Raw genomic sequence first — 17,642 nt, 5'->3', positions numbered from 1 at the left:
CCTAATTCTTATGCAAAATACAAGACCCAACTCCAGGCTCCTCCTTTGACACCCTCAGCCCACTCCTGCCACAACCTGCTTCTTGCTCAACCGCCCCCCCACCCCCATCCTGCAATCCTCTTTCTGGCTATGCATCCCAAGTAAGTTGGTCCCTCACTCCTTTGGGCTGTTCATTATATTACACAGTCCAGGATAGGTCCTCACCTACTCTGCTGCCATTTTTCTGTCTTGTCTACTAATCAGTAAGCTCCAGGGAGATGAGAAGGGAAGGGATAGAAGGGCAGGGATGTGGGAACTGTGGTACAACATAACTTTTCACTTCCCTATTCCCAGTGCAAAATCCTAACCAGAGCAGTGGGAGTGGATATCTTTAGCTCACATATAGGTCACTCACATTCTTGACACAAATTCACAAAGGATATTTCAAGATTCATACATGCACCCCCTTAGGGTGTGTGGATAAAATACCTTTAGTTGCAATTGACAGAAGCCTCCTCACTTGTATAGCTTAAACTGAAAGGAAATTTTATTTCACCATTAAGAAGCTCAGAGGGAAGACTGCTGCAGGATTTGTTAATTTAGCAGCTCAGTCTCATCAAGGACCCAGTTCTTTCCATCTCTCTGCTCTGCCATCCTCAGTGGATCTGCCTGCCTTTCTGGCTAATTCCCCTCAAAAGTCACAAAATGGCTACAGCTCCCAACACCACACCAGAAGAAGTGTTCCTTCCTCCTGAAAACTTGTATATCTCTTTCTTTAGGACCGAGGGAAAAATTCCTAGAAGCCACTTCGGTAGACTTTCCCTTTATGTTCATTGGCCATAAGTGGATTGATGCCCGTGCCTTATCTATCTGATGGCAAGGAGAGAAAGATAGATGATCATGATTGGCTTATGGAGCACTTGGCTGATTATGGCACGCATTATCTGAAAAAATCTGTCTTCCACTAAAAAGAAGGAAGGGGGTGGGTAACAATAGTGTTGTTGTCTTCTATATTGAGAGTACCTGGGCTCTCTTACTTTTTTTTCTTCCTCACTGTTATGCTAAATTGCATATATTATAATTAGAAAACAGTGCATCACTCCCAGCACCTGCAGATCTATTTTTAAAAATACCACACATGTGACCTAAATCCAGCTGAGAATATGGATTTTTAAAACTTTGACCACTGGTACTACTAGTCTTGTTATTTGGGAAAGATGACAGCCTTTGAGTGAGAAAAGTGAGGCAATTAAAACTGGGACCATGCTGGTGTTTTCCAAGGGACTGGGGTGATGATTTTCTCCCCTTTCCCAACTGACCAGTACTCTTCAGAGAGTTTAAAGAACAACCAGACCAGAAGCTGACAAGCTGGGCTTGTTGTAGAATAGAACACACAGGCTCTCTAGCCAGATTAACTACTTTATTTTTTTTTTATGGTGAAAAAATTTATTTTTAGATTTATAGCTGGCTGGACTCGGTTTAAATGATCCCAATTTTGTTGGTCACATCCAAAGCATCATAGTCAGGAGCCAGTCGAACACATGCTTTCTTCTCTCCACCAGGCCTGATCAAGGTGTTGACCTTGGCCACATCAGTGTCATAGAGCTTCTTCACAGCCTGTTTGATCTGGTGCTTATTGGCCTTGACATCCACAATGAACAAAGGTGTGTTGTCTTCTATTTTCTTCATGGCTGACTCAGTAGTCAGAGGGAACTTGATGATGGCATAGTGATTAAGCTTGTTTCTCCTGGGGGTGCTCTTTCGAGGATATATGGGCTGCCTTTGGAGATGCAGGGTTTTGGGTCATCCGAATATAGGTGATGTACGGATCTTCTTTTTTTGTGTGTGACTGTGCACACCTTTCAGCACCGCTTTCTTAGCTTTCAAAGCCTTTGCTTTGGCTTTGGCTTTGGCTTTAGCTTTGGCTTTGGCTTTGGGAGGGGCAGGGGCTTCCTTCTTCACCTTCAGCGCCATCTTCGTGAAAGAGCCAGATTAACTACTTTAAATCCTAACTCCAACACTTAATATCACATGAAATTTGAGCAATAATATTACATTTTCTGGGCCTCTATTTCATTAAGTGTAAAACAGAGATAATAATAAATTTTGCTGATTTCTTTTTTTTTAATTTTGCTGATTTCTGAGAGGATTAAGTGAATATCTGAAATAAAAGCATAGAGCAGAATGCCTATAACATAAAAAACTATCAAACCTATCATAGTAAAGACAAAACAAACAAAAAACAGTGTTATCATAGCACAAGAATTGACAAATTGGCCAATGGAATAGAAGAGACATCTCACACATAAACCCATTTGCACAAGGGAAGTTAATGTACAACAAAAGTGTCACCAGAAATCCATGTGGGAAAGGATGAATTATCCAGCAGATGGCGGTGGGGAAAATGACTCACTAAGAAGAAAAAGAAAACCTGGTACCTACCTAACACTACACGCCAAAGTAGGTTCATGGGACTGTGGTGCAAAAGTCCCCTTTCACCTTCCAAATTAGCAAGATGGTTTCAAGGTTTCAAGATGAATGAAGAATCTAATTGTCTAAGGAAGAACTCTAAAACTGATGGCAAAAATGGTAGTAGGGTGTCTTTGTGACCGTAGTTAGTTGGGAAGCATTTCCTAAAAAATTTCACAAGCACAGACCATAAAACAAAAAGTTGCATTTTAGGGGCACCTGGCTAGCTTAGTTGGTAGAGCATGTGACTACTGATCTCTGGGTTATAAGTTTGAGTCCCATGTTGGGTATAGATACTACTCAAAAAAAAAATTTAGAAGGGGTGCCTGGCTGGCTCACAGTAGATCACGTAACTCTCAGTCTCAGAGTTATGATCACATTCAAACCACATGTTAGACATGGAACTTACTTAAAAAAAAAAAAAGTTGATGCATTTGATTGCATAAAAAATTAAAGAATTGGATTCAACAAAGGCTCTCATGGAAAAAATAAGAGATTCCATGATAGAAGATATTTGTAGTATGTAAATATGAAAAGGTATTAATATCTACAATATGCAAGAACCACAAATCATCAAGAAAAAATTGCAACTTCACAAGAAAAATGGGCAAAGGACATGAACAGCAATTTAAGAAAAGGAAGCCCAAAGTCCACCAAACATATAAAGAAATATTCAATTTTATTAGTAATCCTAAAGAAATCCAAATGAAATAAGATATCATTTTAAATCTATACGATAGGCAAAAATTAGAAAGCTGGATGATGCCAACTGTTGGTGGGGATGTGAGACATATCATGCCCTGTGATGAGGAGTTACCACTTGTCTTTTTTTTTTTCCACCTAACAATTAAGTGCATAACAAAACATCTAAAACTTAGTGGCTTAAAACAACAACCATTTTGCTTAGCTAATAATTCTATGGGTTCTCAATTTGCACTGGGCTCTGCTGGGTAGCCAAGTCTGGTCCAACTGTTCTCAACTCAGTTAGATGCCTGTGACTTCAGCTAAGGTGGCTTCAGCTAAGGTGGACCCACCTGGGTCCTCTTTCCACATGTTCTCATCCTCTAGCAGGCTAGCCTGAGCCTGAAGACATGATAGTAGAAGGGCTCCCAGATCAACAACAGGAATTGTAGGATATCTTGAGGTCTAGGCTCAGAACGCAACCATTTTCTGCCACCTTCCATGAAAGCAAATCACAAGGTCAAATCAGATTCAAGTGGGAGGGAAATAGGTTCTACCTTTTGATGGGAGTTACTACTAAGAATTTGCGAACACTTTTTTGCCCTCTGATATGATGAATGCATTGGTTCATCCATTCTGGAGAACAATGTAGAGTTATAGTCAAATCAAATACACTTATAACCTATAGCACAGAAATTTCCTCCCTGAGTATATATTCTAAAGATATTCTCACTCAGGTTCATTAGAAGACAGCATTATTAGATACGCACCAGGAGTATTATGCAACAATTAAAAATAATGGATTAGAAGTACACATGGCAATATAAAGAGATCTGAGAGACATATGCTCAAAGAAAAGAAACAGAATGAGTACTATAATTACTATACAGTACAGTACAATTCAATTGAAAATGCATGTACAGGGACGCCTGGGTAGCTCGGCAATTGAGTGTCTGCCTTGGGCTCAGGGTGTGATCCCGGAATCCAGAATCCAGGATCAAGTCTCACATCCGGTTCCCTGTGGGGATCCTGCTTCTCCATCTGCCTATGTCTCTGCCTCAGAGTCTCTCTGTGTCCTTGATGAACATACAAATAAATCTTTAAAAAAAATATATGTACACAGAGCAATATACATTTTATAAGAAATATGCCAATGCACATTAAACACATTGTTATGGTTGCCTTCGGGGTTATTCTTAAAAGGAAGCAGATAAGGGAAGAGAATAAATTATTTAATGAATAAATCAATGACAAGAGGAGCCCTGCCCAGACCAACAATGACAATGTAACCTGAAATTTGAAACCTCTGTATCTGAGGTCCAAGAAGAAAATGAGGTACAACAGCTGCTTCATCTCTTCCATCCCTTCCTGCACTAGAGTTTCTTTTCATCATGAAACATTAAAGAATAGTCAACTTCAGAAATAGCAAGAGCCAAGGAAGGGGAAGGGCTAGTCCAGGGACAAAGTCATATTTAAGGGTCACATCTCTTTGTAAGAGCCACTTTCACAGGTGGCAAATTCAAGAAAATGTGACATGTTAATATCCTAGAGTCCAAGGGCAACAGGCATGGGAATTGCATGTTCTTCCTTGAAAAATACTCAACACATATTCTATTTTCCTACCACTGACCTGGGTAGAATGGTTGGTCACTCTCATCAAGATGGCCACAACTCATCCCACTCTGTGCTGAACTCCCTCTTGGAAAAAAAGTGCTTTCAGAAGATCACATGCCAACTTTCCATAAGCTTCCCAACCTCTTCAAAGTGGTCCTGGTTTACCGTGATCAAGCCCAAGGACACTTTGCAAATGAAGAACATTGCAAAACTCTCTGTCACACTCTTAAAAATGTCTATGAATTTTGTTCTTAGATCATTTACTAAAATCAAGCATTCTTTCATTTACCAATTCCAATGGCTATTTACTTTGGATGCATCCTTTGTTTCTTTCATGGGCAAATTAAAGCCATGGTCAGTTTAGTTTTTTACTTACAATCCGATTATCCATACGTAAATCTAGACTTGGAAAATCACATTCTATCTGTGTATTTGGCTTCAGAAAATTGGATATTAAAGGAAATTAAACATGTTTTCAACCATTCTCTTTGTTAGTTACTATTTGTTTCTGGCTGGCGAAATATATCTGTTGTAATGGGCTGAATGTTTGTGCCCCGCGACCCACAGCAAAATTCATGTGTTGAAATCCTGTCTCTCAGTGTGATGGTATCAGGAAATGGGGCCTTTGGGAGGTGATTAGGTCATGAGGGTGAAGCCCTCAGGTATGGGATTAGTGCCCTTATAAAAGAGGCCCCAGAGATCTCTCTTGCCCCTTTTGCCATATGAGGAATAGTGAGAAGATAGCTATTTATGAACTAGGAAACAAGTTTTCACCAGACACCAAATCTGCCAGCATCATGATTTTGCTTCCCAGCCTCCAGAACTATGAGAAATAAATGATTTTTGTTTCAGCCACCCAATCTCTGGTGTTTTTGTTATAGCAGCCTGCAGGGACTAAGACTCCTACTTTGTTTATGTTTCTCACCACTTTATTTTTTACATTAGCACTTAGAGTTTTCACTCAGATTTTTTATTTTATTGTTTTTTATATTTTATTTAAATTCCATTTGCCAACATATAGTATAACATCCAGTGCTCATCCTAACATGTGCCCTCCTTAATACCTGTCATCCAGTTACCCCAGCTCTCCACCCACCTCCCCTTCTGCAAGTCTTTGTTTTTTTCCCAGAGTTAGGAGTCTCTCATGGTTTGTCTTCCTCTCTAATTTTTCCCCACTCAGTTTCCCTCATTTCCTTTAAGTCTTTGATTTTTGAGGAAATGAGGGGTTGGCGAAAGAATAGTTTGTTTTCTTTAACCACTAGAGGGCACATTGCATCAGATGTTTTGTTTTTTTCCATTTCTATTTAATTTAAATGCGTATTTCAAAAGAATGTCAAAGAATAAGAGAAAGAATAAGAGAACTTTGATTTTTCAATGTAAGTGATTTTTTAAAAAAAAACTTTCATTAACTAAATAATAAATGATTAAGTATGAAGAAAGAGACAAAATAGAGGGGGGGAATAAAAATCCTTAAAACCTAAAAACTGATAAATCCAGATACTGTACTTGACAGTCAAATAAATAAATACACAAGTTTTTCTCTTCCATTGTTAACCAGAAAGAGGATAACTCTGACTCTCTAGGGAGATAAAAAGAGCATTGCAGCACCAGAGAAGAGTAATAGTGTGAAGTGTACACAAAAGAAGCTCTACAGGGTTGTGATGAGAGGAAATTCTGTACTTCAACAGAAGTCATTAGATGTTTTATTTAGTTTTATTGAACTAGCAATATCTGTATATATAATAAAATAAATAAATATAATAAAATATATAATAAAAATATAAAGTATATTTATAAATATATTATATAAATTATAAAGTATATATTTATTTGTATATTATATTATATATTTTATATATTTATGTATTTATATTATTTATATGATATATATGAAAATTTATATTTTTATATATGGATAAAATGTATATATAAAATGTAAAGTTACAAAATACGCATACTGAAAGGAAGTCTCCCTTCTCCCCACAATACACAGTTCCCCTCCTTGACAGCTACCCTTACTATTGATTTCTTACACACCCTTCAGAAAACAAGTCTGTACATTTACAAGCTCATATAAATGAGCAAATATATTGAGTTTTCCTCCCACAGAAGCAGCAGTGTATTATATATGTTGTTCTCACTTTGCTTTTTTTTATTTAAAATTTTTTTTGTTAAAGATTTTATTTATTTATTTATTTATTTATTTATTTATTTATTTATTCATGAGAAACAGAAAGACAGAGAGGCAGAGACACAGGCAAAGGGAGAAGCAGGCTCCATGCAGGGAGCCCGATGTGGGACTCCATCCCCGGTCTCCAGGATCATGCCCTGGTCTGTAGGTGGCTCTAAACCGCTGAGCCACCCAGGCTGCCCTTTATTTTAAGTTTTTTGAAGCATGATTGACAAATTAGTTTCAGGTGTACAACATAAGGATTTAATTTTGTATTTATTGCAAATAATCACGAAAATAAGTCCAGTTAACATCCATCATACATAGTTACAGGTTTTTTTTCCTTTGATGAAAACTGTCAAGATCAACTCTCCTACCTACTTTCAAATATACAATACAATACAATATCATTAACTACGTCACCATGCTGTTCATTACATCATGATTTGGCTTCTTTTTTTTAACTTAATATATCTTGGAGATCCTTCTTTGTATGTATAGATCTGTCTTATTTCTGTCTTATTATTTTTAGTAGCTGCCTGAAATTGAAATTACATAATTATTTTAAATTGTTTAAAAAAAAGAAAAAGAAATTCTGTTTCAAATATACCCTTCAATTATTTAAACACTCTATTAATGGACATTTAAGTTCTTTTTCTACCTGGTTCCTTTTAAGTAGGCTCCATACTCAGCATGGAGCCCAAGATAGGGCTTGAACTCACAACCCTGAGATCAAGCCCCTGAGATGATCTCAAGAGTCAGACACCTAACTGACTGAGCCACTTAGGCACTTCCTTTGCAAACTTTTTAAAAAATTAAACACTATTGCAATGAATCCCCTTTTACATATCCCATCATTTTGGACTATTTATGTAAAGAAGTAAAACCATTGAGGTATTATCAGCCAAGTTAAGATCAAAGTGGTGTACATTTTATTTTATTTTTATTTTTTAAAGATTGTATTTATATATTTGAGAGGCAGTGTGAGCACAAACAACGGGGAGGGATAGAAGGAGAAGTGGACTCCCTGGTGAGTAGGGAGCCTGATGCAGGACTCGATCCTAGGACCCTAGGATCATGACCTGAGCCAAAAGCAGTTGCTTAACCTACTGAGCCACCCAGGCACCCTAAAGTAGTATACACTTTAATGAAGAAAAGCATCTGGGAAAGTTCTGAACTGGCCCTATAAAGAAGGCCCTTGACCTCACCCTGCAACGCCTATACTCAGGTCCATGCTATGCAGAGACACCATCCCCTCCACAGATCTCATAGGAGCCCTCCCTATTAAACCAAGATCAGATCAGATACCACTTGGGACCAAAATGTACCCAAAGCCTCAGCCCTGCTCCGACCTGATCCCCTGCACTTTTTAGATCAACTCTGTCCAATAGAAATATAATTCAAGCTATATATGTAACTTAACATTTATTTTCTAGGAGCTACATTAAAAAATATGGAAACAGTTGTAATTGCTTGAAACAATATTTTTATTTAACATAATATATCCAAAGCATTATCATTTCATCATTTAATCAATTTTAAAATTTATTAATATCTTACATTCTTCTTTTTAGACTAAGTCTTTGTAATCCACTGTGTGTTTACACTCGCACCATGTCTCATTCTGGACTAGCCATAGGGCTCAACAACAACATATGGCTTGACCAGCATTGTCCAAAGGACCTTTATGCAATGATAGAAATGTTAGGTCCTTGTTCCTATAAATACCCTTTACCCTCCTATATAATCAGCCTTTCTGAAGAGCAATTTTTTCCTCTTCCTGTATCAGTAAGATCCAGGCTCTGCAAGGTCACTGCACCACTTTGGGCATTTCTAATGGAGGCCACTTATTCTTTTATCTCCCAAACCACTAGAACCAGTCAGTGCCTCATACAAGCTTCAGTCCAGATCTGTGCTGTTCAATATGATAAACATGAATAAACATGTAGCTAAATTTAAATCAATTAAAATAATCTCATTTTCTCAGTTGCACTAACCTCATTTCAAGTGTGCAATAGCCACATGTGGCCAATGGCCATTGTATTAGACGGCAGAGTCCTCAACTATTTCTCTTCCACCGTCAGATAAAACTCTCTCTCCTTGGAGACTTGTGTTATAGAGCTCTAGAACCCTCACAATGCCCTCAGGGAAGTCATGGAACTACCTCTCGATTAAAACATTGAACCCTTGGTTCTATTCATTCTTCATAGCCTTCAGAACACCCCATGGTGCTCTATCCCAGCTCCCAGTATTATATGGGCTTTTAGCATCTATGTACTTCTAGGTAACAGCTTGGCTGAAACATTTCTTGTACCCCCCCTTTTTTTTAAAGCTTTTTATTTATTTATTAGAGAGAGAGAGAGAGAGAGAGAGAGGCAGAGGGAGAAACAGGCTCCATGCAGGGAGCCCAACGCAGGACTCGATCCTGGGTCTCCAGGATCGCGCCCTGGGCCAAAGGTGGCGCTAAACCGCTGAACCACCGTGGTTGCCCTTTCTTGTACCTCCTTAACCTTAACTTCACCTTCACTCCACTGCTGTCACCTACTCACAGAGCCTTCACTGATCTGTCATCACCTAGCACTACTCCACCTCAGAAATCTTTTTTATTCTTTTATTTATAACAAATGAACAAGTAATACATACTACACTTTTCCCAGAAAACAATAACAACTGAATCATACAGCTAAAGGGGAAGTCCTTGGCCAGCCCACTCCTGGTTTCAAGCTTCCTTTTCTTTTTTTTTTTTTAAGATTGATTGATTGATTGATTGATTGATTGATTGATTTAGAAAGAAAGAAAGAAAGAAAGAAAGAGAAAAGAAAGAAAGAAAGAAAGAAAGAAAGAGAAAAGAAAAGAAAAGAGAAAAGAAAGAAAAGAAAAGAAAAAAGAAAAGAAAAGAGTGTGCACACAGGTGGGGGGGGGCAAAGAGTCTTAAGCAGGCTCCACTCTGAGTGGGAAGCAGGATCCAGGACTTGATCTGCCCACCCTGAAATCAGGACCTGAGCTGAAACTGAGTCAGTCGCTTAACTGACTGCACCACCCAGGTGGAGAGGTAGTATGTTTGCACAGTTAATGCTCAAAAGTACAAAAAGATGTATAATGAAGTTCCCATTCTTATCCTTTATCTATGCCATTCCCATACTAGTTTCGTAAATAACCACTTTTCTCAGTTCTGTATAACTAGTTATTCTTCATGCATTTCAAGCAAATATGAATATAGATTCTTATTTCCCTCCTGTTATACTCCCATTTCATGCACATTCTATACCTGTTCTGCATCTTGAAGTGCCTTTTTTTTTTTTTTTTTTTTTTTTTTTTTTTAAGAATGAGAGTGCAAGGGGCAGCCTGGATGGCTCAGCGGTTTGGTGCCGCCTTTGGCCCAGGGTATGATCCTGGAAACCCGGGATCAAGTCCCACGTTGGGCTCCCTGCATGGAGCCTGCTTCTCGCTCTGCCTGTGTCTCTGCCTCTCTCTCTCTCTCTCTCTCTCTCTCTCGCTCTCTCTCTCTCTGTCTCTCATGAATAAATGAATAAAATCTTAAAAAAAAAAAAAAAAGAATGAGAGTGCAAGAGCACCTGGGTGGCTCAGTGGCTGAGCGTCTGTCATTGGCTCAGGTCATGATCTCGGGGTCCTCCAATGAGTCCTGCCTCAAGGTCCTCACAGGGAGCCTGCTTCTTCCTCGACCTATGTCTCTGCCTCTCTCTGTATGTGTCTTTCATGAATAAATAAAATCTTAAAAAAAAAAAAAAAAAAGGAGAGCACACATGAGAGTGGTGGTGGTGGGGGCAGAGGGAGAGAATGTTACTCAGGCTCCATGCTCAGCACAGAGCCCTACAAAGGGCTTGATTTCATTATGGAGATTATGACCTGAGCCAAAACCGAGTCCCATGCTTCACTGACTGAGCCACCCAGGGACCCCACGAACATGCCTTTCCATGTGGATACACAGAGAGTATCTTCATTCTTCTCTGTGCTGCAATATTATTCCATCATATGGCTATACCATAAATTAATCAGCTCCTGTTGATTGGGTGTTGGATTGTTTTCAGTACTTACTATTACAACCAGCAATAGGTACAAGAACTTTGTACCTATGTCACTTTCCATGTGTGGAAACACATCTGTAGGATGAAATGAATTTCCAAAAGGGAAATTGTGCAAATGGTATCTGAATTGCTAATTTTGAAAAATATTGCCAAATCGCTTTCCCCAGATGTTGTATCAACTCACATTCCCATCTCAGTGTTTTTAACTGCGGCATAATATCCCAAAGCACAGAGGTTATACATCATCGTGTACAGGTCCCACCTACTGACACAGAACATGAGGTTATTTTCAGTGGTGGTCTTATTAAAAAAAGCTGCAATAAACATCCTCTCGTGTGGTGCTTTGTGCATGTCTATCTCTAGGATAGAGAAAATAGAGACCAAAAGAAGCAGTTGTGATAAGAACAGAGTTCAAAGTGATGAAAAACAGAGAGAAAGCCTGTGTGGCTGGAGCACAAGGGCCAGGGTGGAGGCCTTAGGGCAGATGTGGGCAGTGGCCATAATAGGGCTGTGGAGGTCTCTGGTAACGCTTATGGATTTTATTCTGATATCAAGATGCTATGATGAACATTTTAAAAGATCACTCTGGCTGTTGTATGGAAAATGGATTTGAGGGATAGAGTAGAAGCAAGAGATCAGCAATGATGAACGTTAAGAAGGGGTACCAGAGCCTGAAGTGAAAGGAAAAAATCCTTAGCAAGTTGCAACAAATGGGAAAATGAATAGAACAGGGCAAGTGCCCTGCTCCCAACAGTGGAATCTCTCAAGGTTGATGAGGGACACACGGATCCACAAGGCAGACATAGCTTCTGCTCTCAAGGAGCTTATTCTCACAGAGATTAAGCAAATAATTTCTGGTGTAGACAACAGTCTACACACGGTGTGACAGAAAGAGCACTGGCTTTGAAAGTCGCATGGCTCTGTACTCACTGGGAATTCTGCTCTCCCTTATTAGCTGTGACTTTGTTGAAGTTTCCCTCTCTTTCTCTCTCTCCTTCTCTGTTGGTCTCTCTCATCTGATTTCTTCATCACTAAGGCTTAGTGAGAGGATTAAATGAGATCATTTTTGAAAAGCACCTAACATTGGTAAAAAGGAGGTATTTAATTATATTTGGTGAATGAATGGAAAAAAACATTCCCCTTCCTCTGCCATCTGTCTCCCTGTGCCCCTGCCTGCCTTGCCAGGCAATCATCTTGGTCTTAAATTCCTGCCCTCCCCTCTGACTGCAGAATGTGGTTACCAGTGGAGTCAATCCAGCTCATTAACTCTTTGCATGTGGTTTTGTCAGAATCATGAGTTGCGGAGTAATGCAAATTAATTGTTTGCACTCCTTTGGGTTTATTCTTTTTTTCCAAAGTTATCCTGTTTAAAATTAAAATTAAATTTAAATTTAATTTAAATTAAATTAAATTTAAATTTAATTTAAAATTAAAATTAAAATATTTCCCCCTTCCCCACCACCTTATTATCAGGAAGTTTAAAATATACCAGAAACAATAGATAGAGGAATTAATTTATTTGAAAAATGGATACCAAATTATTATAGTTAAGTTTATTGTTTTCAACCACATTTCCATGGGGACATTAATAAATGTGATTGCTTTTGCTAGAATGTTTGTTAATCCTGTGGTTTAGTGCACTGATAATGGAACATGCTGTTCCAGTGACTTTAAATGAGCATACTCCAGGAAAGCAAAGAAAATAATTTTACAAATGCGTACATATTAAAAAGACTAAGGTAGTTTTTAAATCTCCTTATGCTCTCAGAACATGTCACAGAATTGTTCTTAAATGTAACTTCTTTTTCCTTTAAGTTTTTCTCTATAGATCTTTGTAAAATTTAAAATAGAAAATTGAGAAATATTGCTCTTAAATTCTGAAACAAAAAAAACCAAACAAACAAAAAAAAAATCTGAAACAATAAGAGTTACTCCTGGATATTGGAGTTTTAAAAGACTTTCTTTGGCTTGGAGGCCTTAATTAAGATGATATGTTTGGCAGTTACTGGGTTTTGTCTTTCTTGTGAGGAAATAATTCTAAACCAACAAAGTAATATGCTGATAATGGATACAGTACCTTATTAATCCGGGTCATATCCACAATTGCAAAGTGAAATAAAAATAATGTTATTTAGAAAATCATTGGAGCTTCCCATTCAAGGAAAATATATTGCTGAGGTGCCAAATCAAATGTTAACTCTTGTGTGCACCCTTTCATGCCTTCCAACACCCTCACACCAATCTATATAAATCAATGCATGCATATGCAGGGTAGTTTTTCCCCTATTTCTTGTTTAAAAACATGAAATTAAAGGCTTCTGGTTCAAGAGAGTAGACCACACATACACATTTGCCTCCTGCTGTTCCAGAGATCATCACTGTATACACAATTTTTAAGAGGTGGTGGTGGAGGATGTAAAATTAAAACAGCAAAGAGAACAGATGAGGAAGTCACCAACGGACAATAATTTCTGGAACACAAGTCAGATAAAACGAAGCAGAGAAAGACCAAATCCAGGATATACCAGGAAGGGGGATGCAGACACATCCTGAGAGAGTCCCCTAGCAATGATGTTTAATGAAGATATCATATGTCAATGGTTAAGCACATTTTAAGTGCTCAATAAATTTTAGCTAGTATGTCATTACACGAGAACATGCTTCTGTTAGTCCAGGTCAGTACATCCACATGTAATTAATTCTTTTGTAGAAGTACATAATATTCCATAACTTATTCATCCATTTTCTTATTTAAGAAACCTTCGGATTCTTTTCAGGTTTGTTTCTTTTTTGATAAAGTGGTCTGCCAAAAAATGATACAATAAATTTCCTTATACACCTGTCCTTTAATTATTGGAGTTTTTATTTCCATATGCTAGATCTTCAAAAGTGACTCTGCTGAATCAAAAGTATGTGCAGGTTTAGTTTTAGTTGATTCACCAACTGAATGAACTGTTTTAAGAATTGTAGCAGACGAACTCTGGCCAGCAATGCTGAGGACTTTCTGTTTCTGTATCTTTCAGCCAGAGTTGGATGTTATCAGTCTTATAAATCAATAAATCTATAAATTGTCATCAGTTTGATGAAGAAAATGAGATGTCATTACTAGTGTAATTTGCATTTTTCCTGGTCTAGTAGAGTTGAACATCTTTTTATACATCTATCAGCTATATGAAGTTCTTAATATGTGAACTAATTATTCATATCCTTTGTCCATTTTTCTTTTGCGGTTTGTTTTCTGAATTCTTTGTATTTCTTTTTAAGATTTATTTATTTGACAGAGAAAGAGAGAGCACAAGCAGAGGGAGGGCCAGGCAGAGGAAGAAGGAGAAGCAGGCTTTATCCCAGGGCCCTGGGATCATGACCTGAGCCAAAGGCAGACATTTAACCAACTGAACCACCCAGGTGCCCCCAGAGTTCTTTGTATTTTAAAGATATTAATTTCTCATCTGTCTTGTAATGAGTTTGAGTACCATTGTTTGCTAGGCCGAGCTTCTAATTTTTATGCTGTTGAACTCACCAGATTTTTCTTTTATGGCTCCTGGGCTTCTGGTCTTGCTATAGGCTAGGTCTCCCCCAAATTGAGATATACATGATACAAATACTCTCCCATATTTCCTCATTGTTGTTACTGTTTGATGTTTCAAATCTAGTTCTTTGGGCCCCTGGGTGGCTCAGTGGTTGGGTGTCTGCCTTTGGCTCAGGTCATAATCCGGGGGGTCCTGGGATTGAGTTCCACTTCAGGCTCTCCACAGGTAGCCTGCTTCTTCCTCTGCCTATGTCTCTGCCTCTCTCTGTGTGTCTCTCATGAATAAATAAATAAATAAAATCTAAAAAATAAAATAAATCTACTTCTTTAATCCACCTGCAATCTATTTTTATTTATTTTTATGCCACTCTCATTTTTTTAATTTAAAATTTTTTAAAGTTTTTATTTTAATTCCAATTAACATACAGTGGAATAGTAGTTTCAGGCATACAGTATAGTAATTCAACGCTTCCATATGTCACCCTGTGCTCATCACGACAAGTACACTTCTTAATCCTCATTACCTATTTCACTCATCCCCCAACCCCTCCCCTCCGTAACCATCTGTTTGTTTTCTATAGTTAAAAGTCTGTTTCTTGTTTTGTCTCTCCCTCTCTCATTTTCCCCCTTTTCTTGTTTTGTTTCTTAAATTCCACATATGAGTGAAATCATATGACATTTGTTTTTCTCTGACTTATTCACTTAGCATTATAGTCTCTAGTTCCATCCATGTCATTGCAAATGGCAAGATTTCATTCTTTTTTATGGCTGAAGAATATTCTGGTATATATGTATATATCACCTCTTTAACCATTCATCAATCAATGGACACTTGGGCTACTGCCATCTTGGCTATTGTAAATAGTGCTGCTATAAACATAGGGGTGCAGCTATTCCTTTGAATTAGTGTTCTTGTATTCTTTGGGTAAATATCCATTAGTATGACTGCTAGATCATAAGGTAGTTCTATTTTTAACTTTTTGAGGACCTTTCATACTCTTTTCTACAGTGGCTGTGCCAGTTTGCATTCCCACCAACAGTGCACAAGTGTTCCTTTTTCTCCACATCCTCACCAACCCCTGTTGTTTTTTGTGTTGTTGACTTTAGCCACTCTGACAGGTGTGAGGTGATATCTCACTGCAGTTTTCATTTTCATTTCCCTGATGATCACTGATGTTGAGCATCTTTTCACTTATCTGGTGGCCATCTGCCTGTCTTCCTTAGAGAAATGTCTGTTCATGTCTTCTGCCCATTTTTAAACTAGATTTTTGCTTTTTTGGTGTTGATTTGTCAAGTTCTTTATATATTTTGGATATTAACCATTTATTGGATACATCTTTGCAAATATCTTCCATTCCACTGATTGCCTTTCATTTTTGTTGTTTTCTTCACTGTGCAGAAGATTTTTATTTTGATGTAGTCCCAATAGTCTATTTTGCTTTTGTTTCAGGAGACGTAATTAGAAAAATGTTGTTACAGCTGATGTCAAAGAAGTTACTGTTCTCTTCTAGAGTTTTAATGGTTTCCTGTCTCACCTTTAGGTCCTTAATCCGTTTTGAATTTATTTTTGTGTATGGTATAAGGAAGTGGTCCTGTCACATAGATCAGTGGAACAGGATAGAGAACCCAGAAGTGGACCCTGAACTTTATGGTCAACTAATATTCGATAAAGGAGGAAAGACTATCCATTGGAAGAAAGAGAGTCTCTTCAATAAATGGTGCTGGGAAAATTGGACATCCACATGCAGAAGAATGAAACTAGACCACTCTCTTGCACCATACACAAAGATAAACTCAAAATGGATGAAAGATCTAAACGTGAGACAAGATTCCATCTAAATCCTAGAGGAAAACACAGGCAACACCCTTTTTGAACTCGGCCACAGTAACTTCTTGCAAGATACATCCACGAAGGCAAAAAAAACAAAAGCAAAAATGAACTATTGGGACTTATCAAGGTAAGAAGCTTTTGCACAGCAAAGGATACAGTCAACAAAACTAAAAGACAACCTACAGAATGGGAGAAGATATTTGCAAATGACGTATCAGATAAAGGGCTAGTTTCCAAGATCTATAAAGAACTTCTTAAACTCAACAGCCAAGAAACAAACAATCCAATCATGAAATGGGCAAAAGACATGAACAGAAATCTCACAGACGAAGACATAGACATGGCCAACACGCACATGAGAAAATGCTCTGCCATCAGGGAAATACAAATCAAAACCACAATGAGATACCACCTCACACCAGTGAGAATGGAGAAAGTTAACAAGGCAGGAAAACACAAATGTTGGAGAGGATGCGGAGAAAAGGGAACCCTCTTACACTGTTGGTGGGAATGTGAACTGGTGCAGCCACTCTGGAAAACTGTGTGGAGGTTCCTCAAAGAGTTAAAAATAGAGCTGCCCTACGACCCAGCAATTGCACTGTTGGGGATTTACCCCAAAGATACAGATGCAAGGAAACACCGGGACACCTGCACCCCGATGTTTATAGCAGCAATGGCCACAATAGCCAAACTGTGGAAGGAGCCTCGGTGTCCATCGAAAGACGAATGGATAAAGAAGAGGTGGTTTATGTATACAATGGAATATTCCTCAGACATTAGAAATGACAAATACCCACCATTTGTTTCAACGTGGATGGAACTGGAGGGTATTATGCTGAGTGAAGTAAGTCAATCGGAGAAGGACAAACATTATATGTTCTCATTCATTTGAGGAATATAAATAATAGTGAAAGGGAATATAAGGGAAGGGAGAAGAAATGTGTGGGAAATATCAGAAAGGGAGACAGAACATAGAGACTCCTAACTCAGGGAAACGAACTAGGGGTGGTGGAAGGGGAGGAGGGCGGGGTGTGGGGGTGAATGGGTGACAGGCACTGAGGGGGGCACTTGACAGGATGAGCACTGGGTGTTATTCTGTATGTTGGTAAATTGAACACCAATAAAAAATAAATTTATTTAAAAAAAAAGAAAGTGGTCCTGTTTCTGGGTTTACATTCTGTTCCATTGATCTATGTGTCTATTTTTGTGCCAGTATCATACGGTTCATTACTACAGCTTTGTAGTATAACTTGAAGTCTGGAATTGTGATGCCTCCAGCTTTGCTTTCCTTTTTCAAGATTGTGTTGGCTGTTTGGGGTCTTT

The 17,642-nt window shown here is 38.3% G+C and overlaps 1 pseudogene; it reads right to left on the bottom strand.

Annotated features, from left to right (window-relative positions):
• Nucleotides 1–1,458: 1,458 nt before the first annotated feature.
• Nucleotides 1,459–1,953, bottom strand: LOC129507374 (60S ribosomal protein L23a-like; annotated as a pseudogene).
• Between the last annotated feature and the right edge of the window lie 15,689 nt (nt 1,954–17,642).

Source organism: Nyctereutes procyonoides, unplaced genomic scaffold (assembly GCF_905146905.1).
Source record: "Nyctereutes procyonoides isolate TBG_1078 unplaced genomic scaffold, NYPRO_anot_genome, whole genome shotgun sequence".
NCBI lineage: Eukaryota > Metazoa > Chordata > Mammalia > Carnivora > Canidae > Nyctereutes > Nyctereutes procyonoides.
The sequence above is the reverse complement of the archived record's forward strand: the minus strand, read 5'-3'. Positions and strand labels throughout refer to the sequence as shown.